Below are 17,006 nucleotides of genomic sequence, written 5' to 3'. Positions count from 1 at the left end.
TGGGCTTTCAATATGGCTCTGTGACCCAGGATTTCCTCTGAGCAGGACCATGGGCTGATCTTCTCCACAGGTCACAGTAAACCATTTAATGGATCTCCAGATACCATGCTGAGCTGACCTATTGAGGAGAAATATTTCCTGTCTTCCTCCTGGAATCCAGGTACAATTGAACTTCTTTACGTTATCACACAACTATGTAGCAGAAACCCTTCCCCACCTCTGGGGACCTTTGTCTTTAGCTTTCTGGAGAAGGTGCAGCTTTAAACGCCACGGCACAGGCAGGGACGGCAAACCCCGCACGCTCCCGCAGGTGCTCTGTGTTTCCGCGCGTTCATTTGTCTCCAGGTTTGAATGCTTCTCCAGCGTCTTTATTGGCAGCTGAAAATAGAGTTCTAGCCAATGTAGATGCATTGTTACCACAAAATGCAATTTGCTGTCACACGTTGTGTTCAGATAATGGAAGAGAGTAGAATTCATCCAAACAATTGTGCTCAAACAATTGTGTTCAAAGCAGTGATACCACAGAGTGAGCCATGCTTGGTTTTTCTGAATCATTTAAATGGTTTCATTGTAAGACAGCCCTTTGTCAACTATTTTCCAGTGGGAAAATAAAGGCTCAAAGGAATTTCTTTTCTTAAAGAAACAGAACTTTGAGCAGAATCAGGACTACGTCAGGTTATATAACCATTTATGAAAAAAAGAAGCATGTTACCGATGACGGGATCACTTTTCTAAAGTTGGAACAGCATTGTTAATTCTTGTTGGCTGGATGCTTCAGGCATGGACTAGTGTGGACCGCAGGAAAGTGTTACCTGTGGGGAAGCAAGGGCACAGTGACAAAAAGCATGGGATTTGAGGCAAAAGACGTGGCCATCTGCTTTGCCTCTCCCGCTTGCTCTCTATGTGGTCATGGAAAGATTGTCTTTACAGCTACCTTGTGGGTTTGTTATGAGTTTCAAAGAAGACGACGCTCATGTGTAGAGTATTGTTTAAACAGTGGAGGAGGGAGATTTTTTTGTTACTATCGAAGTAATATATTCTTTTTTAAAAAATCTGTTTTTTATTGAAGAATAACCGCTTTACAATATTGGTTTGGTTTCTGTCGTACATCAAAGTGAATTAGCCGTAGGTATACATATGTCCCTTCCCTCTTGAACCTCCCTCCCACCCTTTTCCGCCCCTCTAGGCAGTTGCAGAGCCCCTGTTTGAGTTCCTTAAGTCCAACAGCAAGTTTTCATTGGCTGTCTATGTACATATGTTAGTGTATATGCTTGCGTGCTACTCTCCATTTGTCTTGCCCTCTCCTTCCTCCCCCATCCCCGCGTCCATAAGTCTGTGCTCTGTGTCAGCATCTCCATTGCTAAGTCACTTCAGTCGTGTCCGACTCTGTGCGACCCCATAGACAGCAGCCCACCAGGCTCCCCTGTCCCTGGGATTCTCCAGGCAAGAACACTGGAGTGGGTTGCCATTTCCTTCTCCAATGCAGGAAAGTGAAAAGTGAAAGTCAAGTTGCTCAGTCGTGTCCGACTCTTAGTGACCCCATGGACTGCAGCCTACCAGGCTCCTCCATCCATGGGATTTTCCAGGCAAGAGTACTGGAGTGGGGTGCCGTTGCCTTCTCTGATATATATGTTTTAATATACTATATTTGTTCTCCTGTGAACTGGAAAACTTGACATTCAAGCTTCACATTGGAGGTTTGGTCTTTCTTTTCTTTTTCTATTTTTTGGCTGTACCTCACAGAATGTGGAATCTTATTAATAGTTCCCCAACCAGGGGTTGAACCTATGCCCGATGCAGTGGAAGGGCGGTATCTTAACCACTGAACTGCCAGGGAATTCCCTGGTCTTCCTTAAATTTGACATTATCAGAAAAAAAAAATGGTTTGTTACGTATATATCTTTGGAAGTTTTACTTGTATAGCAGATTCTAAAATAAACATCCGCCTATCAATAACTATTTTTGCTTTAAGGTGATTCACTGAGTTGCAAAATTCGAAATAAAAGGCACCCGATATCCTTTGGTAGAGGACCATGTTTCTATTTGTTTTCCATAGAAAGATAACAAGTAATAACAAGTATGTCTCTCTCTCTCTCTTTTTTTAAAGAAAACACATAGAAAAAATAATGTATAACCTACCCATTGCCTTATCCATGTAATGGAAATTTTAACCCAAGTTTAATTAGAAAAAATGATAAAGAGAGTTTTGCTGATTAAAGACTGGCAGTTTGAAGGCTGTCGCGCAACAGATTCATGCTTTAAGACCTAGCTCAAACACAGATTCTATAGTAAAGCCTCCACATGTCTATTTTACGTAGATTTCTAAGCCTGTGTTTTAGTCTAAGCTGTTAAGCACCTTAACCCAGAGGTTATGTCTCACTCGTCTCCCAGTCACTAGAGACTAATCTAGAAACTGGCGTGAAACAGATATCCAATAAATGTCTGCTGAGTGAATTAATGCCGGAGTGATTGCTTGTGCTCTGCAGTAGATTTGGGAGAAACTCCACAAGTTAGAAAGTACCAAATTTTAATGTTCTAAATTTAAATATGACTCTAGTCAGAGAATGGGTTTTAGGATTGATATAAGTAACCATGAAGGATGATGGCCTATTCAACAGTAAATTAAATAATAGCAAAATTATCAAATTCATTCCTTTTTTTTTTTTTGGCTGCGCCCTCAGCATGTAGGATCTTAGTTCCCCAACCAGGGAAACCCTGGCCCTCTGCACTGGGAATGTGGAGTCTTAAATACTGGACCGTCAGGGAAGTCCTCAAAGTCATTCTTAAAGACAATTTGTGTACAGATTTGAGATTACAGATATGACCAAGTTATTAGTCAACAGAATCTGTTTGTCTGTTGTTTTAGTCTCAGTTATGGTGAGTTATTTTACCAAATTTTATATGAATATGGTTAAAAAGCAAAATAAAAGGAAAATAAATCAAAAATCAAAGAAATGTTCCTTTTCCTTATTCTGGTCTACCTTAAATCCCACTCCCCAGGAGTCTGTACCTTATTTCGGCTGTTTCTTCTACTCTGTAGATTAAGATAGTAACTTATACACTCAAGCCTTGCTTTCCTGCAGTTTGCTTTATTGTGCTTTGCAGATACTGCATTTCCTGCAGACAGAACGTTTGTGGCAGTCCCATGGCAAGCTAGCCTGTTGGTGCCATTTTTCCCAACAGCTTTTGCTCACTTTGTGTCTCTGTGTCACATTTTGGTAGTTCTTGCATTATTTCAGACATTTTCATCATCATCATCATCACCGTAATAATATTTGCTAAGGTGATCTGTGATCTTTGACGTTACAATTGATCTGGGGCACCATGAACCATGCCCATCCAAGATGGCAAACTTAATAAATGTTGTGTGTGTTCTGAATGCTTCACCAATCAACCAGTCCCTATCTCTCTCCCCCTCCTTGGACTTCCCTGTTCTCTGAGACACACAATATTGAAACTAGGCCAAGTAACTGGAATTACTTGAAGCACAACCTGATAAAGAGAATTGGGGGCTGACGGTATGAGCCTGGAGCCAGGGCCAGTTGGATTTAGTGGCTTCCTGTCTATGGATGCACCCTCATGAGCCTTGTGAGAGGAAGCTGTGCATTATTTGAAACTTTTTCTTCTTCATCATCATCATTATTATTATATTTGCTGTGATGATCTGTGATCAATGATCTTTGATGTTACTATTGTAATTGTTCTGTAAGTGTCTCTTCCATACTCCGGGGTGGCAAGGTTTAAAATCATGGCATCTGGCAAAGAAGGGTATTTATACCTCCATTGTCACAAAGTGGGAGGGAAGGGTGACTTTGGAGCTAAGCGGCAATGGCTTACTAACTGCTACTTGTATCAAATCCAGAAGCCTTCCAACATACTATTGTGGTTAAATTCCAAATGCTCAGGCAGAGGCCTGGGTGTGTGTGGTGGGGGATGGGAGCATGTTGTTTTCAAATAAAGACCTGCCACATGAAGTACAAAGTCATTATTGCATGTTGCTCAAAGGGAGTAAGACTAGTGAAAGGGACAGGGAGGCAGATTTTGGCAGATTCCCTGAGGAACTCAGATGCTTATCTCCAAATGTTACAGTTATCTTGTTACTGAGAAGGATGAAACACAGGCTAGGGTGATCCTCGGTGAAGTTGGAGTTCACCCAGGATAGTGGGTGGAGCCAGACCATCTCCAAGGACTGCTCCAATCTGGAGAAGCCATGAGCTTTTCAGGACCTGAAGTGTGTGTGTTGTGTGAGGTGTGCTAGCTATTGTGTGGTATTGTGTCTGCCCACACATACCCCCACTTATTTACCTATTGGCGCACTATCTATCTATCTGGCAATCCATCCATCTCTTCTGAGTTGCTTTAAAACTCAATGAAGTTATTTCACTCAATTAAAACTCATATTATTTGGACCAACATTTATTGGTTTGCTTCCTAGGGCTATTACAATAATATTGGAATTAATTGACAGTACATATAAATATGTTATTTCCATTTGGTTTAACTATTAGAATAAATTTTAATTGCTGTCTTTTCTATTCCAAATGCCCTTTTTTCTAAAAATTTCTTGTAATACACCAAAAAGCAGGAGTAATATCAGCAGAATATTACTGTCATCAGAATAAAAGCACATATACCCAAAGCACTAAGATGAGAAAACACAACATATTGTACCATAAGGGCTTCCCAGGTAGCACTTGTGGTAAAGAACCCACCTGCCAATGCAGGAGACATAAGAGACACAGGTTCGATCCCTGGGTTGGGAAGATCCCATGGAGGAGGGCATGGCAACCCACTCCAGTATTCTTGGCTGGGGAACCCATGGAGAGAGGAGCCTGGCGGGCTACAGCCCATGGGGTCTCAAAGAGTCAGACATGAGTGAAGCGACTTAGCATGCATGCATGCATTGTACAATAAACCAAGTGATTCTAAGGTAATTCCACACCAAAGTTTTAGAAATGGCACCTACAACTGTCTAAGCAGAGGAGCTGGGATCAGGACCGAGCTCACTGTTGTCCCTGAGGGCGTCTTTTTCTTAGTTCAGGCCTGGTCTCGTGATTTTACTGTTTGAAATCGGATGTGTTTTCCTTTCCAACATATGGGACTTGTAAAAAGTTGGAGAGCTACAACAAATGCAATCATGAAAAACTGTTCCTTGGTAGAGGCTCTTCTTTGTTCAGTAGCGAAACAAGTAGTAATAACGATAGTAATAGGAGTGAGGGATAGAAAGTGAAAGTGTTAGTCACTCAATCGTGTCTGACTCTTTGCGACCCCATGGACTGTAGCTGGCCAGGCTCCTCTGTCCATGGGCTTCTCCAGGCAAGAATACTGGAGTGGGTTGCTGTTCCCTTCTCCTGGGGATCTTCCAAACCCAGGGGTCAAACCCAGGTCTTTTGCATTGCAGGCAGACTCTTTACCATCTGAGCCACCTGGGAAGCTTGTGAGGGACAGAACTAATTTTCAAACCCAGGCATACTGGTCCCAGAATCCCAGCTCCTACTGTGCAGTGGCATCTCCTGATTCGATGGAAAATGTGTATGTGTGAGGGACATTTGGAGTCGGTCAGCTCTGCTGTTTGCAAACCATGTAACACTGGACTGGGACTTGGTTCGATTCATGAAGAAAGTAGGGTCCAGTGAGTAAAGTGAGTTGCCCAGCATCACACAGGCAGAGTTGCACATCTGGGATTAGAAAGTAGACCTCTTAATTCACAGCCTAGAACCTGGGTTTTGTTTGTTTGTTTTTGAACTACTTTTTCAGTTAGTTGCACAGAAAATCGTTCAGATAAATTGCTCAGGAAAATCAAATCCCCCAGCGGCAGACCCGTTCTCAAGAGTTTAGCCCCTTCTGGCCGTCAGATGTTCCAGCAGTCTTTCTCTGTGGGTGCCTGTCCAGCCCCGCTGTCCATGTCTGGGTCAGCGCAGCCCCCATGTCTGTGGAGGAGCGTGTATAGGATGCTGTCCACCGTGGTGCTTAGGGACCAGCCTTTTTCTAATCGCCCGAAGGAGTGGCTCCTGACTGCTTCCTGCAGCAGCTGCTGGGGGCTCAGTGGCAGTGAGTGCATGCCACCCCATCCCGACAGAGAGAGCTGGCTAATCACATAGAGGCCGCTAACAGTGGGCCGCCTTGTGACTGTTCCGGGCCCTTTCAATTTCTTGCAGTTTCCTTTGTCTCAGCAGTTTTGGTTGCATCCTGAAAACTGTCAAGCTTCCTTGTTTCTGTAAGGACTTGACAATTCTGGCCTCACAATGCAGCTTAAATTGGACCAGCTGCTGCCTCAATGGAGCAGTCTGCCCATCTCGAAGGCATTAAGCCCAAAATTATTTTGAAAATTGAAGCCTTTGACTTGCTCTGGATTAATGTGATTAAGTCGGGCTTGCTTTAATTGGTAGCCATCTCTTCCTTTATTAATAACATCTCATCAGTTGGAGCAGCACGTACGTACGCGAGACAACAGAAAGTTAGGTTGATTGCAGTTTGTCTGTAAAGAACAGTCTTTCATGTTTCAGTAGCAACTGATACGAGACTTCAGTTGTGGGCAGATTTATATCTGCTTGTTATTCTTAATTTTTTATGGAAACTTAATAAGCAAATGAGCCCTCCCTCCCTCTCTCCCTTTGTCCTCATGCCCCTGAGGTCGACATTTGATTTACAGCTCCCTTTAAGTAATAAAGGAAGGATCTTTTTTTCATTTGAATTGTATCAGCTGGTGAAATCTGGAAGAAATCTCCTTCAGGGTTAAGGAAAGTAGAATTAAAAGGGATTTGATTTTTTTTCCTCTCTGTAATTGAAAGTGTATAACTAGTACGATGATTAAAAATAATCTGTTAGCTTTGCTGAATAACAAAGTGTATCCCTCATTACTTGAGACCTAGATTTTTATAACAACAATAGTGGGTGATAGAAGAAGAAATTAAGGGCAGTGTTTTAAAAATGTCTTTAATAATTTTTTTAAGCTCAATGAAATTATTCTTATGAAATGTATCCTGGCCCACTTAAGACAGTCCAAATTCTAGGTCACATCTCTGTCCTCATAGTATAATTTAGCTAGTTGAAAGTACAGTTCAAGTATTTTTCTGAGGTTAAGTTTGATTTTCCTTCTATGCTGTCAGAGCCAAGGAACTCAGGTCTGGGAGTCAAAACCTGGAGTCATTCCTTTTTTTTTTTTTCTCTCTCACAAAAAAGCTATGTTATGTTGGGAAAGTGACTCAACCTCTCTGGGCCTCACTGAGTCATGTGGCCACACTGCCTGCCAGGAAAGCCAGGAAACCCAGTAGAGGTGGGCTTCTGAAGATGAGGGGCTGCTTTTGTTTCTGGTGAAGAGCCTGCAGGATCTACTGCAGTCTGTGAGTTGCTTTCAGCTCTACCTTCTGCAGTTTTTTAGGAACTCCTGGAAGAAGGTGCTGGAATGGTTATCATTTGAGAGTGCAGCTCTTTGTGGAGACCTAGACATCTTGGGTGTTTTTTTTAAGTTGATTTCAAAGGACCTAATAAGCTTCTCCAGACCCCGCTTCTGACTTGTTTGATTTCTGGCTTAGTCTTTGAACGTTATTGGAGCTCTGACTCTTACTGGCACCATTTGGGTAACATTATGGTGGCCTCGTTGAGCGTGCTTAGCAACCAGAATAGATTTTTGCCTTGGAGAAGGCAATGGCACATGGAAAATCCCATGGACGGAGGAGCCTGGTGGGCTGCAGTCCATGGAGTCGCTAAGAGTCGGACATGACTGAGCAACTTCACTTTCACTTTTCACTTTCATGTATTGGAGAAGGAAATGGCAACCCACTCCAGTGTTCTTGCCTGGAGAATCCCAGGGACGGGGAGCCTGGTGGGCTGCCATCTATGGGGTTGCCCAGAGTCGGACACGACTGAAGCGACTTAGCAGCAGCAGCAGCAGCAGCAGAATTAAACAGGGCTTCCCTTGTAGCTCAGATGGTCAAGAATCTGCCTGCGAGGCGGGAGACATGGATTCAATCCCTGAGTCAGGAAGATCCCCTGGAGAAAGAAATGGCAACCCATTCCAGTATTCTTGCCTGGAGAATCCCATGGACAGAGGAGCCTGGTGGGCTACAGTCCATGGGGTCACAAAGAGTTGGCTATGACTGAGCAACTAACACAGAATTAAACACGTTTTTTCCTTTGGTGGTTGAGATTTTTGTATTTTTCAACATAGGGCATGTAAGCCATTGATTATATGGGAATCCTGCTATTGTTTTTCATCTTATTTCCTACCATAATTTTTTCCAGACTCAGCTACTAAATGGCTACATGTTCTTGGGTATCTGTTTGAGCCTCTGTAACTTCATTAGTAAAAGTGGGGATACTAATTCTCACCTTAATGGATGGGTGATAATTAAAGAGTGCATTTGTACATGTCTTCTGTATAAACCACTCACTGTAACTCTGTTAAAAGAATTAATTAATATACAACAGCTGGCTTTCCAGACGTGCGTGATGGGTAAAAATAGAAAGGAGTATGAGCATTCATTTAGAAATACAGATCTTCAGAGGTTTAAGAAATCAGTCATATGAAAACTGCTTCCCACTGAGAACTCAGTTTAACTGAGTTTAAGTCAGTTTAACTCCTCTTTGGGGCAGCCTTCCCTGACTCCACCAGTTTAGGCTCTGTGTTCCCCTGCCCACAAGCCCTTATTCCACCCCATACATGCCCTCCTGCCAAGCACTTGTCCACTGTATCGTTACTGAGATCTACTTCTCTGAACCTCTCTGACTCTCTCACTACATCATGCTTTCTATTTTCTACTGCATCTGGGTCTAGCTAGGTTGAAACACACAAAATTGCCATTTTTAGTTAAAAAAAAAAGATTTGTTGTTATTTAGTCGTTAAGTCATGCCCAACTCTATGTCACCCCGTGGACTGTAGCCCACTAGGCTCCTCTGTCCATTGGATTTCCCAGACAAGAATACTGGGGTGGGTTGCCATATCCTTCTCCAGGGGATCTTCCTGACCCAGGGATCGAACCTGCATCTTCTGCATTGACAGGAGAATTCTTTGCCACCGAGCCACCAGGGAAGCCTCCCCCCAGAGGATTAGCTATTAGCAATTTCATATGTTTGAAGCCAATACATGGGAGGCATGAGATATTTTGTTGGCTGTTGAGTGATGTGTGACACCTGGATGGGAGATCCATACTACCTGGAGTCTCATGCTATATTTAGGCTAATATGGGATATGGTTTTTCCAGTAGTCGTGTATGGATGTGAGAGTTGGACTATAATGAAAGCTGAGCACTGAAGAAATGATGCTTTTGAACTGTGGCATTGGAAAAGACTCTTGAGAGCTCTTGGACTGCAAGGAGATCCAACCAGTCTATCCTAAAGGAAATCAGTCCTGAATGTTCATTGGAAGGACTGATGCTGAAGCTGAAACTCCAGTGCTTTGGCCACTTGATGTGAAGAACTGACTCATTGGAAGAGACCCTGATGCTGGGAAAGATTGAAGGCAGAAGAAGAAGGGGACAACAGAGGATGAGATGGTTGGATGGCATGACCGACTCGATGGACATGAGTTTGAGCAAGCTCTGGGAGTTGGTGATGGACAGGGAAGCCTGGTGTGCTGTAGTCTATGGGGTCACAAAGAGTCGGACACGACTGAGCGACTGAACTGAACCGAGGGTATAATCCTTAGTGTGTTTCTTTAGCTATTTCACATACTATAATGACTCAGATTTTCAGGTGAACAGGTTCCTTTCCTTAAGGACAAGCTAGCATTTGGTTTGTTGTGTATCACTCACAATACCAAATAGTTGTGGATGAATGGTTGTCTCTTAATATTTTTAGATTTGTCTTGAAGTTGCTTGATTTAAATTATGGTCTTTATGACTCCTAATTGAGAAATGTTAAGTGATTTAGCCATAACCCTGGAGTCTTTGACAGAATTAGTATTTGCACTCTGTGGCTAGTCTATTTCCATGATGGCATGGTTGCCTTAGGCTCGTTAAGAATGTCAGGATGATTTGACAGTGTTTTCTTGCTCTAGGCTTTGTGTGTGTGTGTGTGTCATCAGGTTTCATGGGAAGAAACACCAAATTTGGAATCAGACCGGGTTTCAGATCCACTTATACCATTTATAGATGTGTGACCTTGGCACAGAAGTTTAACTATTTGCTGTTTCATTTGCTTCACTTGTAAAATGCCTGTTTCACACCATTGTTGTAAGGATTTAATGAGATCCAATATGCAGATTATTTAGGAGAATTTTAGGGGCAAGTAACAGAAATCTCAACTAAAATTGGCTTAAAAAAATAGGAGCATGTATTCTTTCTCATAATTAGAAGTCAGAAGGTTCCAGGGTAATTAATTCAGTGGCTCAAAAAAAAAAAAAAAAATCAAGAATTCAGGTTCTTCCTGTCTTTCTACTCTGCCATTCTCAGCTTTGGAAACATCCCTCATTGGTTCTGGATGACTGCCACAATTTCATGCATTAAGTCCTCAATTTCAGGATTCACTGACAGGAAAAGGGGGTTCATGCTCCATTTTTCTGTCCTTTTTGTAAGAAGAGGAGTTTCCTAGAAGTGCTTCAGATGACATGTGAAGACAGAAGCCATCCCTTTAAATCTCTTTAGCTGGAATTGCTTCACATGCCTGTGCATAGACCAGTCACTGGAAAGAGGAACACGATGGCCACAGAGAGTCTGAATAGTCTAAACGTACACCTGGTAAGTCTGGGGGACCCAGCATGCCGGCAGTTGCCTGACCACCTGACTCCTCAGGTGACTTGGTTATTCGACAAGTAAGGAAAAAGTGAGAGGCAGATGGTTTTCAGAGAGACAGCCAGCAGTGTGTGCAATACCATGGACCAATGCTTGGCTACCAGTAAAATATGCCAAGTGCAAGCTTAGGGTTATAATATTTAACTAGGTGGCTCATTACCACCTTGCGTGTATGCTCTATCGTGTCCGACTCCTTGCGACTCCATGGACTGTAGCCTGCCAGACTCCTCTGTCCATGAAATTTTCCAGGCAAGAATACTGGAATGGGTTGCCATTTCCTTCTCCGGGGGTCTTCCCGACCCAGAGATTGAACCCATGTCTCCTGCTTTAGCAGACAGGTTCTTTGCCATTGCGCTACCTGGGAAGCCCCCAACTGGGTGTGTATTTAAAACTCCAGATGTGTTCTTTTCCTGTGGTTTTCATTTCATACACACATAAATCAAAGTTCTTGTTCCTTAATCCTGTTTCATTTGAAGGTCTATGTCTAAAAATAATCTCTATAAAAATAGAACTTTAAGAATGCAGCAGGATTTTAATACTCAGGGACATCCATTTGGATAAAACATGTGCTCTCTGGGGCTTTGCAATAAGAATAAACAAGTGGCTGTATAGATGTTTAGACATTCCATTCAATTACCATACAAAAGTGAGCATAAAATAGAAACAATATAAAACCTTTGTCATCTTTAAGGCTGGACTTATAAGAGAAAGTGTTGCTGTAAGATGATCAGATTTCTCTTACTCATTATTGTGAACTTGATATAAGATATGATTGGCTAATAGGGGAATAGATTTTAGAAAAATGTTTCTAAGTTTTTCTATGCATATTTTACTTTCTGAAGGAAAAAGAATCCATTTAAAAAATCATGATTTTGTTTTACTGTAAAAAGAAAAAATTGATAAAGCCACACCTATAATCAAACCTGTAACTCATGCGTGTTAGCTCTCTTTGTCAGTTGTTCCCATCACCAAAGAATAAATTACGTGCATTGTTACAACACACGCATGTTATACAAAAATTCTTTCAGCACTTGAGTGCCTTTCTATGGTACTTGTCAGTGTGGGTGCTGTGAGTGGTACAGAGGTCCTCAGGACATAAGTGAAAGTGAAAGTCGCTTAGTCGTGTCCAACTTTTTGCGACCCCACGGATTGTATAGTCCATGGAATTCTCCAGGCCAGAATACTGGAGTGGGTAGCCTTTCCCTTCTCCAGGGGATCTTCCCAACACAGGGATCGAACCCAGGTCTCCTGCCTTAGAGGCAGATTCTTTACCAGCTGGGCCACAAGGGAAGCCCAAGAATACTGGAATGGGTAGCCTATCCCTTCTCCAGTGGATCTTCCTGACCCAGGAATCAAACCAGGGTCTCCTGCACTGCAGGCAGATTCTTTACCAGCTGAGTCACCAGGGAAACCTTAGGACATAACTGTGTTGTAATCCAAGAAGCTTGTCATCCAGCTGGAGAAGGGAATGGCAACCCACTCCAGTATTCTTGCCTGGAGAATCCCAGGGACAGAGCTGCCTGGTGGGCTATGGTCCATGGGCTTGCAAGGAGTCGGACACGACTAAGTGACTGTCACTCATCATCCAGTAGGGCAGAGAAGATAATTCTAATCCAAGTTGGTAAGTGCTCAGGGCCCCAGGACTGATCCAGGTAGGGAGCTCTGAGAACTCAGAGGAGCAAGAAGGAATTTCTAGCTGGGACTCAGAATGGTGTCATGTAGGAGCTTCTGACCCTGGGCAGATGAAAGAGCCAGGAAGGAAGGTGAGTCCAGATTGATGCCCCTGAGTGTGTGTTTGAGGACAGTGTTAGGACAGGGTGGCCTTGGAGGAGAAGTGGAGGGAAAGGCTGGCAGGAAAGGAACATTGAGGGAAAATCATGGAGAGCGCCTAGAGAATTTAACACCTGCTCCTGGAATCTGGAAAGTGTAAGGACTGGTGTGTAATTCCTGCCTGTGTAGTTTTAAAGGCTAATACGGATGTGGCAGGAGCTGCCTGGCTGACGAAGGAAGGAAGACACAGCCAGCCTGGAGTCTACTGAGGCTTCCTCCATTGTGGGGCAAAAGTGTGTGCTGTCCTCATTTGGGCCCCATGCTAAGGAGCAGCCTGGGATCTTTCACAGAGTACCTCTCCCATGAGAACCATGTGGAGGGGCCAAGGGACTCCCACAGAGAAAATCTATAGGGAGGATTACTGGAAGCCTAGGGGTTGGGGAACAGGGAGGGCAGTTAGTAGTAAGTAACCAGCTGGAGCAGATGGGGAGAGGCCCTCCCCACCTCCAGAGAACAGTGGCCAGAGATCCTCAAAGGCAGGGTCTCCCAGAATTACGCAGTGAGATTTAATTACCCACCTACCACATACTGTAGCCAAAGATGGAGAAGCTCTATACAGTCAACAAAAACAAGACCAGGAGCTGACTGTGGCTCAGATCATGAACTCCTTATTACCAAATTCAGACTTAAATTGAAGAAAGTAGGGAAAACCACTAGACCATTCAGGTATGACCTAAATCAAGTCCCTTATGATTATACAATGGAAGTGAGAAATAGATTTAAGGGCCTAGATCTGATAGATAGAGTGCCTGGAACTATGGATGGAGGTTCGTGACATTGAACCGGAGACAAAGATCAAAAACATCCCCAAGGAAAAGAAGTGCAAAAAAGCAAAATGGCTGCCTGGGAAGGCCTTACAAATAGCTGTGAAAAGAAGAGAAGCGAAAGCAAAGGAGAAAAGGAAAGATATAAGCATCTGAATGCAGAGTTCCAAAGAATAGCAAGAAGAGATAAGAAAGCCTTCCTCAGTGATCAGTGCAAAGAAATAGAGGAATACAACAGAATGGGAAAGACTAGAGCTCTCTTCAAGAAAATTAGAGATACCAAGGGAACATTTCATGCAAAGATGGGCTTGATAAAGGACAGAAATGGTATGGACCTAACAGAAGCAGAAGATATTAAGAAGAGGTGGCAAGAATGCACGGAAGAACTGTACAAAAAAGATCACGACCCAGATAATCACAATGGTGTGGTCACTCACCTAGAGCCAGACATCCGGGAATGTGAAGTCAAGTGGGCCTTAGAAAGCATCACGACGAACAAAGCTAGTGGAGGCGATGGAATTCCAGTGGAGCTATTTCAAATCCTGAAAGATGATGCTGTGAAAGTGCTGCACTCAACATGCCAGCAAATTTGGAAAACTCAGCAGTGGCCACAGGACTGGAAAAGGTCAGTTTTCATTCCAATCCCAAAGAAAGGCAATGCCAAAGAATGTTCAAATTACCGCACAATTGCACTCATCTCACATGCTAGTAAAGTAATGCTCAAAATTCTCCAAGCCAGGCTTCAGCAATACGTGAACCATGAACTTCCTGATGTTCAAGCTGGTTTTAGAAAAGGCAGAGGAACCAGAGATCAAATTGCCAACATCCGCTGGATCATGGAAAAAGCAAGAGAGTTCCAGAAAAACATCTATTTCTGCTTTATTGACTATGCCAAAGCCTTTGACTGTGTGGATCACAATAAACTGTGGAAAATTCTAAAAGAGATGGGAATACCAGACCACCTGACCTGCCTCTTGAGACATCTGTATGCAGGTCAGGAAGCAGCAGTTAGAACTGGACATGGAACAACAGACTGGTTCCAAATAGGAAAAGGAGTTCGTCAAGGCTGTATATTGTCACCCTGCTCATTTAACTTATATGCAGAGTATATCATGAGAAACACTGGACTCGAAGAAACACAAGCTGGAATCAAGATTGCCCGGAGAAATATCAATAACCTCAGATATGCAGATGACACCACCCTTATGGCAGAAAGTGAAGAGGAACTCAAAAGCCTCTTGATGAAAGTGAAAGTGGAGAGTGAAAAAGTTGGCTTAAAGCTCAACATTCAGAAAACAAAGATCATGGCATCCGGTCCCACCACTTCATGGGAAATAGATGGGGAAACAGTGGAAACAGTGTCAGACTTTATTTTTCTGGGCTCCCAAATCACTGCAGATGGTGACTACAGCCATGAAATTAAAAGACACTTACTCCTTGGAAGGAAAGTTATGACCAACCTAGATAGCATATTCAAAAGCAGAGACTTTGCCAACAAAGTCTGTCTAGTCAAGGCTATGGTTTTTCCTGTGGTCACATATGGATGTGAGAGTTGGACTGTGAAGAAGGCTGAGTGCCGAAGAATTGATGCTTTTGAACTGTGGTGTTGGAGAAGACTCTTGAGAGTCCCTCGGACTGCAAGGAGATCCAACCAGTCCATTCTGAAGGAGATCAGCCCTGGGATTTCTTTGGAAGGAATGATGCTAAAGCTGAAACTCCAGTACTTTGGCCACCTCATGCGAAGAGTTGACTCATTGGAAAAGACTCTGATGCTGGGAGGGATTGGGGGCAGGAGGAGAAGGGGACGCCAGAGGATGAGATGGCTGGATGGCATCACTGACTCGATGGACGTGAGTCTGAGTGAACTTCGGGAGTTGGTAATGGACAGGGAGGCCTGGTGTGCTGCGATTCATGGGGTTGCAAAGAGTCTGACACGACTGAGCGACTGAACTGAACTGAACCACATACAGAGGTAACTCTTGTAGCAGACACATTAATTTCCTAGGGCCACCATAATAAAATCCGTTATCTGTGTGGTATAAACAACAAAAGGCTATCATGTTTAACTTCCTAGCAGAGACCCTCTAGGACTCGTTGAACAACCTTTGGGTTTTATTATTAGCAAGGCTTCTGAAGAGTAGCTTTTAACAGAATAGGGAGAAAGAGGTTTGAATCATGGCCTCTGTAATGAAAATGATTATTTTCAGTTCTAGATTGACACAGTATAACTTAAAAAAATGTAGTAGACTGGTGATTAACTTGTATATATGTATGTATAATTAAATGCCTAGGAGAGGTGTTTGGAATAACTTGGTCTTAAATGAAAAATAAAAGTTAGTATCCATCAGTCAGTCAGTTCAGTCGCTCAGTCGTGTCCGACTCTTTGTGACCCCATGAATCACAGCACGCCAGGCCTCCCTGTCCATCACGAACTCCCGGAGTTCACCCAAACCCATGTCCATTGAGTTGGTGATGCCATCCAGCGATCTCATCCTCTCTCCTCCTCCCAGCATCAGGGTCTTTTCCAATGAGTCAACTCTTCGCATGAGGTGGCCAAAGTACTGGAGTTTCAGCTTTAGCATCAGTCCTTCCAAAGAACACCCATAGTCTCTTTTAATAAAACCAGGTATAACACTGATGTTCTAGAGACATTATAAATGTTCTTTTTTTAAAAGAAATATATGACCCATGAAAGGGGTTATATAAAATAAATTTAAATTATAAAACCTAAGAATAAAAGGAGCCCACCACTCAGTTTAAGAACTAGAGCTTTACCAATTATGTGGGTGCCCTTGGCATGCTTCCCCTCTCCCCCATTGCATTCCTAGGCCTTCTTTTCAGCATTGTGTACTATGTGAACAATGGTGTTTATTATTCCTTTGCTTTTTGGGGTAGTTTTGCCACATGCTTGTGTGTCCTGAAGCAATAGGTCCTGTTTAGACCATTTTATAAGTGGTTTCATACTGTATGGATTCTTGCAGGAATTATTTTTCTCAGTCAACAGTGTGTTCCTGAGATTCATCTGTGTTGAGCCACACAGCTGTAGGTCAGCACTGCTGTTCTGCCAGTGGTATGGCATTGTGTGGCCATGTATTTTTTTTTCATTTTTCTGTAGCTGAGCATTGGATTGTTGACATTATTTTCCTGTCGTAAACAGTGCTGCTTTGCACATCCTTGCATGTCTCTGGATACCTGTGTGTAAGAGCCTCTCTAGGCGCCTTCTGGAATTTTGAAGAGAACTGTAGTTTTTGATTTCAAAGCAGTATGGGCCTATTTCAAGGTATACATTTTTTGCCAATTCTGTAAGTATGAAATGGCATCTTGTGATTTTAATTTGCATTTTCTTGATTACTAATGCGATAGGAGTAATTTTCATATGTTTGTTGACTGTTTGTATTTCTCATCTGTGAAATGCCTATTTAGATCTTTTGCTAATTATCCTATTGAGACTTTTGTTTTTTTCCTTCCTGATTTTAAGGAATTCTTGATATATTTTGGATGCTAATCCTTTGACAGTTATATGTATAACAAATGTTTTTCTTGCCTTTGATGGCTTTTAAAAAATTCTTTATTGTTTCTTTTGGTGAGAAGTTTTAAGTTTTAATATGGTTGAATTTATTAAACTTTTTCTTTATGGTTTGTTCATTTTGTATCTTATGTAGATTAATCCAGGATCACTAAT

General features: G+C 42.7%; 1 protein-coding gene across 4 annotated transcripts in view; it reads left to right on the top strand.

Annotated features, from left to right (window-relative positions):
* MSRA (methionine sulfoxide reductase A) overlaps positions 1 to 17,006 on the top strand; it is a 383,805-nt gene that overhangs the window by 202,593 nt on the left and 164,206 nt on the right.

This window comes from Bos taurus, chromosome 8, assembly GCF_002263795.3.
Source record: "Bos taurus isolate L1 Dominette 01449 registration number 42190680 breed Hereford chromosome 8, ARS-UCD2.0, whole genome shotgun sequence".
Taxonomy (NCBI): domain Eukaryota; kingdom Metazoa; phylum Chordata; class Mammalia; order Artiodactyla; family Bovidae; genus Bos; species Bos taurus.
The sequence above is the reverse complement of the archived record's forward strand: the minus strand, read 5'-3'. Positions and strand labels throughout refer to the sequence as shown.